The sequence below is a fragment of the Elaeis guineensis genome, chromosome 15, assembly GCF_000442705.2.
Source record: "Elaeis guineensis isolate ETL-2024a chromosome 15, EG11, whole genome shotgun sequence".
Lineage (NCBI taxonomy): Eukaryota > Viridiplantae > Streptophyta > Magnoliopsida > Arecales > Arecaceae > Elaeis > Elaeis guineensis.
In genome coordinates, this window is record NC_026007.2 from 36,408,793 (window position 1) to 36,418,989 (window position 10,197).

Here is a 10,197-nt window from a genome sequence, read left to right on the forward strand (position 1 = left end):
TCATGAGTTCTTTATTTGCTCTATTTCATATGCTTTTATTTATGCTTTCCTGTTAGATTAATATTAGAAACAACTTTTACTTTCTAGAGACGCATCGTGATCTACGGATACGGAGCGTGCCGAGGAAAGAAGAGTTGTTTACCTAGTACTTTCTGGAGACGCACCATGATCTATGGGTACAGAGTGTGCCGAGGAAAGATAAGTATTTTTTCTAAGATTAATCGCATCTATTTAATTAAAAAAAAAAGAGATACAACTCTACTAGTGCAAAATTAATTCAAAACTTTCGAGCTCTTTATTTTTTAATTACATCAATTTTAAGAAATTTATTTTCTAAATCAAAACAACGCTTCTTTCTTTTATTTTGCAATCTCAACTTAGCCCAAGGTCCCTGAGGATACGATCTCAACTCATCCTACCTACATAGTGAGTAGAGTTATTTTTGGTGCTATCAACAACTACGCATCAAATTTTGGCATCGTTGTTGGAGATCTTGGTACGGTTGAATTAAAAAAAAAATCACTGATATTTCATAACACTCAACTAAAATAGCGTAATCTCAAATATAAAAATCTCTAACTGGATTGGACACCTTATTTCTTTGCATTGCATCTCCATAATTAACTTTAAGGGCGCAACCCATTAACTAAGATAAGGTGGGGATTTGATCACCCTTCCTTGGCCCACAAATCACTCCCTTGCATTTGCATAACCTAGACCTTAATCTAAAATTAATTAGATGTTGACCCTTAAGGATTTCGAGCTCATTAGGACAAGTGACCCTGAGAGTTGAACCAGATTAGACTTGGTCAGCTAGCTGGTATCTAGGCAAGTGGTTTGCGGGACGACTGGGCCCGAAGGAAGGTAGTTTTTAATTGGTTCCGTTCGCTGACCTGGCCAATTTAATTGGTGTCTAAGGAAAGTAACGGGGGGACTTATCTGGCCAGTTGGTTGGTCAAGCTCCGACTTGGAGGGCTTGAAGGCTAACTACAGTTGGGAGCTGTCTAGAACTAGGGTAACTTTAGGATAGAGAGTCCACTGCATGTTAACCTGATTGTAATTAAAATCTAATCACAACTAATTCTTCTATTAGTTTTAGGACTTCTTAAGATCTCTTCTTTAGAACTCTTTTCTCTCTTCTCCTCTCCTCTTAATAAAAAATAATAATAATAATCCTTAACAAACTAGGATAGTCCTATATAGACCTTTTAGTTGCATGTTAGGTTGACGATCACTAAAACCCGACTTGCAACCATTAGATGAAGAATTAGAAAAGACTCTTAGAACTATCCAAGTTAGAAACATGGCTACACCTGGTGAGGCTAATCCTCCATGCTCATTGAGAGAATATTTCACTCCATCCTCGTATACCTTCTCCATGCATTCAAGCATCTCCAGTAGAAGCTACCCAATATGAGATTAAGTCTAGCATTATTCAAATGTTGCCATCATTCTATGGACTTAGTAACGAGGACCCATACAAACACTTGGATGAATTTCTTGAAATTTGTTCCACAGTAAAAATTCCAAATTTCTCCGATGATGCCCTTAGGTTGAAACTGTTCCCTTTCTCACTTAAGGACAAAGCCAAGCATTGGTTAAACTCCTTAGACTCTATAACCATTTCAACTTGGGATCATCTTCAGAAAGAATTTCTCAAGAAATACTTTCCAATTGGAAAAACAAATCAAATTAGAAAAGCTATCACTAGTTTTTTCCAATTGGAGGGTGAACTTTTTCATGAGACATGGGAAAGGTTAAGGGACCTCATTCGTAAATGTCCACACCATGCTGTCCCTAAATGGCAACTTTGTCAGTGTTTTTATGATGGTCTATCGAAGAAATACTGACAAATGGTTGATGCATCATGTGGTGGGACATTCATGCTAAAGAGTGAGGATGAAGCCTGGCAGATCTTTGAAACGCTTAGTGAGAATTTCCTACATCATATGTCTGCCACCTCTAGAGAACAACCCATGCTTCAACAAAAAAGAAGTGAAATTTATCAGATTAGAAACATCACAGATATCCACAGTAAGGTAGATGAACTGTCCCAAAAATTAGACCGTCTTCTAAATACTGGACAATCCCCGATTCCACCTAACCCAATCCAAGAAGTTTGTGCATTGTGTGCAAGTCCGAACCATTTTGTTAGTGAATGCCCAGCCGCACCTCAATTTTCTGAGTTTGTGCATGAGCAGGTTCAGCAAGCTCAAGTCCAACAAGCTCGCAGACTAGGAAACGATCCATATTCGAACACTTATAACCCCGGTTGGAGAAACCATCCAAATTTTTCCTGGAGACCACAATCAGTGGTTGGCCCTGCCGCACCTCGACCTCAATATCAGGACCCAACATATAGGCATAGACCATACCATCAATTTCAAAATGCTCCTCAACCGTCATAGACCATACCATCAATTTCAAAATGCTCCTCAACCGTCTACTACTGGTCATAGCTCAACTTTTGAAGAAAAAGTTCTGAAAGTACTAGAATGATTAGAAGTCAACACTCAGACCCTTAACTCCCACACACAATCCATTGCTAAGCTAGAGATCCAAATAAGTCAACTAGTAACTACATTCAGTAGGAGGGAAGGAGGAAAATTACCTAGCCAACTCGAGAGCAACCCAAGAGGGCAATTTGTGATTGAGAGCTCTAATACCTCAGAAGCTTTTTCTGAACACGCCAAATCAATCATGACTTTGAGAAGTGGGAAGGTCATTGAACACACTAGTAAAACCAATGAGATAGACCCTAAACCTCTAACCGAAGCCAAATCACCCAAGAATAAGGAGGACCTTAAAATAGAGAATGAACCAACTGCACCGGAATCATCTTACTTGCCTAAAGCCCCATTTCTAGATGCCCTGAAAGCCCCTATTCCTGTAGATAAGAAGGGAGGAAGACTCGATGAGATGTTGGAATTGTTTAAGCAAGTCCAAATTAATCTTCTCCTTTTAGACGCAATCAAACAGGTCTCTGCTTATGCCAAATTTTTGAAGGATTTATGCACCCAAAAATATAAATCTAGATCACAAATCCCAAAGAAAGTATGCCTCACTGAATAGGCTAGTTCTGTCTTCCAGCATGCCACTCCTCCAAAGCTTAAGGACCCAGGAGCCCCCATCATTTTCTGTGTTATAGGAGATTATCACATTGAAAAAGCTCTTCTGGACTTAAGGGCAAGTGTGAATCTTTTACCTAGTTTGGTGTATGAACTTTTTGGATTCGAAGAACTGAAACCCATATCAATCACACTGCAATTAGCTGACAGATCAATTAAGGAACCACGTGGAATGCTTGAGGATGTCTTGGTCAAGGTAGATGAGTTTTACTTTCCAGTTGATTTTCTGGTTCTCGACATGGAACTAAGTGGCAACCCAATACAAATTCTCATTATCTTAGGACGACCCTTCCAAGCTACGGCAAATGCATGCATTAATTGTAGGACAGGAGTCATGGACGTATCGTTTGGGAATAAAAAATTGAGACTGAATGTGTTTGGTGCGTCCCAAAGACCATCAATGGATAGTTGCTGCAAAGTAGATACACTAGAAGACATTATAGAAGATGCAACACCCATAATTCTAGCACCAAACCCCTTAGATACTTGCTTGGCTCACTTTGGAGTATATGACTTTGAGGGATATATGAAAGAAGTTAACACCTTATTGGATACACCACATGATAAAACCACTCCTTCATGGACAATCAAGTATGAGCCATTGCCCACATTAGCCAGTACACCAATAGTCCCATCTTTAGAATCACCACCTATGTTAGAATTGAAACCCCTTCCTGCTACGCTCAAGTATATATTTCTAGGATCCAATGACACCCTCCCGGCAATCATTGCATCAGATTTGACCCCTAATCAGGAAGCACAATTGGTTGGTATTCTGAAGGAACACAAAGAGGCTATCGGTTGGTCCATTGTCGATTTAAAAGGAATTGACCCCTCCATTTGCATGCACCATATTCATTTCGAGGCAAATGCCAAACTCCATCGAGATATGCAGAGGAGATTGAACCCAAACATGCGTGAAGTAGTAAAGAAAGAGGTGGTAAAGTGGTTAGATGCTGGAATCATCTACCCCATATCCGATAGTAAATGGGTCAGTCCCACTCAAGTAGTACCTAAGAAATCAGGTATTACTATGGTTGAGAATGAAGAAGGTGAATTGCTTTCCACTCGCATATCATCTGGATGGTGAGTATGCATAGATTATAGAAAACTAAATGTTGTTACTAGGAAGGACCATTTTTCATTGCCCTTCATCGATCAAATTTTAGAACGGTTAGCAGGACAAAGTTTCTTTTATTTTCTTGATGGTTATTTTGGGTACAATCAAGTACCTGTATTTTTGGATGACCAAAAAAAGACTACCTTCACCTGCCCCTATGGCACCTTCGCTTTTCGACATATGCTATTCGGACTTTGCAATGCACCCGCTACATTTCAACGGTGCATACTGGCCTTTTTTTTGGATATGGTGGATAAATGTCTTGAATTTTTTATGGATAATTTTTCTGTGTTTGGAACTACCTTTGAGGATTGTCTCCATAATCTTTTCAAAGTTCTTAAACGGTGTATGGAGACAAATCTCGTCCTAAGTTAGGAAAAAAGCCATTTCATGGTGCGGAAAGGAATTGTATTAGGACATATTATTTCTGAAAGAAGGATCGAGGTAGATAAAGCTAAAGTTGAGGTCATTTCAAAACTACCACCCCCTACTTCGATCCAACAAATACGATCCTTCTTAGGTCATGCCGAATTTTATAGATGCTTCATCAAAGACTTTAGTAAGATTTCAAGACCTCTGTGCAATCTGTTGGCCAAGGACATACCATTTGTCTTTGATGAAGACTGTTTGAAAGCATTCAACACATTACGAATAGTCCTGACAATAGCACCCATAATAAAACCCCCTGACTAGTCCATTCCATTTGAGATTATGTGTGATGCCTTTGACTTTGCAATAGGTGCCGTCTTAGGCCAAAAAATCAATAAGGAGCCACATGTGATCTATTATGCTAGCAAGACTCTTTCTGATGCCCAATTAAACTACACCACAACAGAAAAAGAGCTACTAGAAGTAGTGTTCACCCTTGAAAAATTTTGCTCATATTTGTTAGGGTCTAAAGTTCTAGTTTACTCTGATCATGCGGCTTTGAAACATCTCCTCTCAAAGAAAGATACTAAACCGCATTTGATCAGATGGATCCTTCTTTTACAAGAATTTGATCTGGAAATCCGAGATAAGAAGGGTTTCGAGAATGGGGTAGCTGATCGCATCTCCAGGATCTTAGTTGAACACACGATAGGCATAGATGAGGTCAAAGAGAAATTTTCTGACGAACAACTTTTTGCATTCTCCTTTAGCCGTCCTCCATGGTTTGCCCATATTGTCAATTACTTATCAACAGGACAAGTACCTTCTCACTGGACAAAACAAGAAAAAGATCGATTTTTCTCGCAAATTAAACATTATTTCTGGGAGGAACCTGAACTATTCAAATACTATCCTGACCAAGTTATTCGCCATTGTGTCCCCAAGAGTGAATTCCAAAGCATTCTCATTTTTTGCCATTCTTCGGCATGTGGGGGACATTTTAGTGGATAAAAAACTACAGCAAAAGTGCTACAGAGTGGGTTTTATTGGCCAACGCTTTTCAAGGATGCACATGAATTTGGCCGAAGTTGTCTGCAATATCAGCAAATAGAAAATTTATCCAAGAAAGATATGATGCCGCTGACCTCCATTTTAGTAGTAGAAATCTTTGATGTTTGGAGGATTGATTTCATGGGACCTTTTCCAGCCTCATTTGGATTCGAATATATTCTGGTGGTAGTTGATTATGTGTCAAAATGGGTGGAGGCAATAGCTACATGGACTAATGATAATAAAGTTGGAACTAGTTTTATCCAACGAAACATCATTAGTCGATTTGGCTTCCCAAGGGTGATCATTAGTGATGGGGGGACTCATTTTACGAATAAATATTTTGAAGCACTTATGAAAAAATATAATATTACACACAAAGTGGCCACACCATATCACCCCCAAACTAATGGTCAGGTAGAGGTGTCAAATAAGGGGATTAAACATATCCTAGAAAAGACGGTTAGGCCCGATAGAAAGGATTGGTCTCTTCGCTTAGATGATGCATTATGGGCTTACCGTACAGCTTTTAAAACCCCTATCGGTATGTCACCCTATCGATTAGTTTATGGCAAAGCTTGCCATCTGCCGGTTGAATTAGAACATCATGCACTCTGGGCCATATGAATGTTTAATTTTAACATGAAGAATGCTGGTTCTAATTGAAGGTTGCAAATCAATGAACTAGAAGAACTTCACAATGATGCATACGAGAGTTCACAAATTTACAAGGCTCGAACCAAAGTATTTCATGACAAATATATCTCTAGAAAATTGTTTGAGCTAAATCAAAAGGTATGGCTTTTCAATTTCAGGTTACGTTTTTTTCCCGATAAACTTCGATCCCGATGGGATGGACCTTTCATTGTCACACAAATATTCCCACATGGAGCAATTGAAATTCATGACCCCCGAAATGGCAATACATTTAAGGTAAATGACCAACGTCTGAAGCCATATGTAGATGAAATTGCACATAAAGAACGAATCGACACCATCAACCTGTGTGATCCACTTTATAATGAATAATAAACTTGACGTCTGGCTGAAGATGTAAAACTTAGCACTTGTTGGGAGGCAATCCAATGATTTCATTTTTTTTTTTACTTTACTGCAGCTGCAGAAATTTAGAACAAGAGCCTATTAATCAATGAAGCTATCTTCAACTTTCGAAGCAAAATTATCCCATGTGCACTCTCTCCTTTTATTTTCTTTGCTTTCCTACTCCATTGAGGATAATATAGATTAAGTTGAGGGGGGAAGAAAATTAATCAAATTCTCGAGTATAGTCAGAAATAATTAGTTTTGTGTATCCAAATTTTATTTTGATTAAGAGTCAATTAGGCATCCTAATCAATGAATGATTAACGGTCAAGATAATTTTAGAGATACTGAGGAATAAATTATTAAGAAAATCTAATGAATGGTAGGGTTTAGACTAGACCAAATTTTAGGAGTGATTCTACAACCCTCTTCTTACTGATCTCAATAAAGAATCTGCTTCATGAGAGATTGGATGGAAAGGTCGAGGTATGTAAAAATTCTTCTTAAAATTTACTTTAAAAAAAAATATTGGTTTCCTATTGAGTAACCGGGCCCCTTCGCCTAAGTAAGCATTGTGGTTCGCGTAAAAAGGTGGGCAATGTTAAAAAAAATAAAAATAAAAAAAATAAAAATAAAAATAAAAATAAAAATAAAAAAAAATAATGAATAATAAGGGGACTAAATTGCAAGAAGATAATAAACCTCTCTCACATTAAGTTAGAGAATTTAAAAAGTAAAGTGGGGAGTTGGTGAAAGAAAAGCTCTTGAAATTTTTTTAGTTAATACTCAGCCACTAATTGGGTCAAATTGATAATCCAATGAAGTATCTTTTTAATGGTCTGATCAGGTATCATCTACCTTTTGGGATGCCTAACCTAACTTTTTCTTCAAGACCGAGTCGGTACACAATGCTGATATATCTATTTTACTCGAAGATGAGCAAAATTTAAATTGGGAGGGTGTGATAAACACTTAATTTAAGTTATTTAAAGTAAAAAATTATATTTAATTTATTTTATTTATTAAAAATTTAATACTTTTTTTTATGTTTTACAAGAAAGGTGATCGTCGATATAAAGAATCCGATTCGCAGATTAAAAAGACTCAAGTTTGAAGAAAATTAGAATTAAAAAAAAATTAAAATAAAAGAAGGATGCATACGGTATTATAGAAAATGAAGATACTATGCAAGGAACCCAAAAAAGATATAGGCATCATTTTAAAGAAACAAATTTTTTTTTTTATAATTTTCTAATCAAAAAGGAGCGTAAGTGGTTTCCTAACAGCTAACGGGTCCATGAAAGAAGATTGCGGGCATGCGGCATTGCGGGCGCGCGGCATGGTGGGTTCGCAAAGAGTTTGTGTTGGCGGACACAGTGGCGAACAGATGGACGATCATGATAGCAGATGGATCTGAAAATTAAAAGAAAAAAAATATAATACTTGAAAATACTTCAAGAAGAAGAATTTGTATTTTCTTTATCTGCTTGTGATCTTTCCATCTCATCCATCCATCTTTTAGTCCTTAGTATTTTCTTTAGTCCCACATCTGAAAATCATGTAAAACTCCTCCCTCCTAACATCTATAAAAAGGCCCTTGTACTCCCATTTGAGGAGGATCCCAGAAATTCTTCTAGAGCCTTGCATAGAGGAAGAGAAAGGGACTACTCCATGAGCAGCTAGGCTAGCAGTCTCGGGAGTGAAAAAAAAAATTTGTAATGACACAGAGTGGGTTTATTATTCTAAACTTTCTAGTATTTCTTTATATGCAATAAAGATTATACTTTTTATTTAAATCATCATGAGTTCTTTATTTACTCTCTTTCATATACTTTTATTTATGCTTTCCTGTTAGATTAATATTAGGAACAACTTTTACTTTCCGAAGACGCGCCGTGATCTATGGGTATGAGGCATGCCGAGAAAAGAAGAGTTGTTTACCTAGTACTTTTCGGAGACGCACCGTGATCTACGGGTATGGGGTGTGCCGAGAAAAGATAGGTATTTTTCTTAAGATTAATCGTATCTATTTAATTAAAAAAAAAAAGAGATACAACTCTACTAGTGCAAAATTAATTCAAAACTCCCAAGCTCTTTATTTTCTAATTACATCAATTTTAAGATAATTTATTTTCTAAATCAAAACAACGCTTCTTTCTTTTATTTTGCAATCTCAACTTAGCCCAAGGTCCCTGAGGATACGATCTCGACTCATCCTACCTACGTAGTGAGTAGAGTTATTTTTGGTGCTATCAACGACTATGCATCAATATGTGTATCTTATGAAACATAAGTCTGAGGCCTTTGAAAAGTTTAAAGAATTCAGGCATGAAGTAGAAAAGTAGATAGGCAAACTTATTAAGGTTCTTCGATCTGATCGAGGAGGTGAATACCTTAGTAAAAAATTTTTAGGATATCTTAAGGACAATGGTATAGTTTCTCAGTGGATCCTTACTGGAATACCTCAGCTCAACAGGATATCCGAAAGGAGGTACAGGATCCTATTGGATATGGTCAGGTCCATGATGAGCTTCACTGATCTATCCTTACTTGTTTGGAGATATACCTTGTTAACTTCCATTCGCTTGTTGAATACGGTTCTTTCAAAGTCTGTTCCTACCACACCGTATGAGATATGATTCGGTAAGAAGTCGAGTCTGGGTTATCTTAAGATTTGAGGATGTCCGACCTATGTCAAGAGATAAATAGTGAAAAAATTAGAGGATAGATCTATTATAGCTCACTTTATAGGGTACCCAAAAGAATCCATAGAATACTACTTCTACTTTTCACAAGACCATAATGTGATTGTGAGTCAAAATATCATATTTCTAGAAAAATAGTTTATTCAGGATGACGGCAGTGGGAGATTGTGAAACTCGAAGAGAAGGTCTCTGAAGAGTCTAGAGCTATAGATCCTTAGGAACCCATAGTCCATGAGCCAGTAGTTGATGTTCCTCTATCACCTTGTTGATCTAGTAGGATCTCCCGACCTCCTGAAAGGTACATAGATATGCTTATGAAGGAAGTAAAGAAAATATTCCTTATGGGAGATAGGGGTTGTTGGGTATAAAGTGCCCCCCGATTGAAGTCTATAGAGGACTGATCCTTCGAGGCTCCTCCGGCTCCCGACCTTGTACGTGACGCCTCTCTGAACTCCCTCGACCGTCCGGACTTCTTCGATGATGGGCCTCAGTGTTCACCCATCGGGCCACCCCAAAGGCCCTCTGAGCCTCGCTGTTAGCCGTCCTACAGCAATCGACTACCCCCAAATTTCTTTCGGGCTTCGTCAGCATTCAAGCTTCCCTGACAACGAGATTTCTACAGTAACCAGGCTCCTTCCATGTTTCTATGATGGTCGACCGCCTAAAGGATCCCAGTCGAGCTCCTACGATAGTTGAACTTCTATCGCGAGCGGTCTACTCCGAACTTCCACTACGAGTGGTCTGCCCCGAACTCCTGCTGCAAGCAGTCTGCTCCGAACCC

The 10,197-nt window shown here is 38.1% G+C and overlaps 1 non-coding gene across 1 annotated transcript; it reads right to left on the bottom strand.

Annotated features, from left to right (window-relative positions):
- Nucleotides 1-1,689: 1,689 nt before the first annotated feature.
- Nucleotides 1,690-1,795, bottom strand: LOC140854210 (small nucleolar RNA R71). Its single transcript, XR_012137343.1, has one exon. It is a non-coding gene; the product is annotated as a small nucleolar RNA R71 (small nucleolar RNA).
- Nucleotides 1,796-10,197: the final 8,402 nt, after the last annotated feature.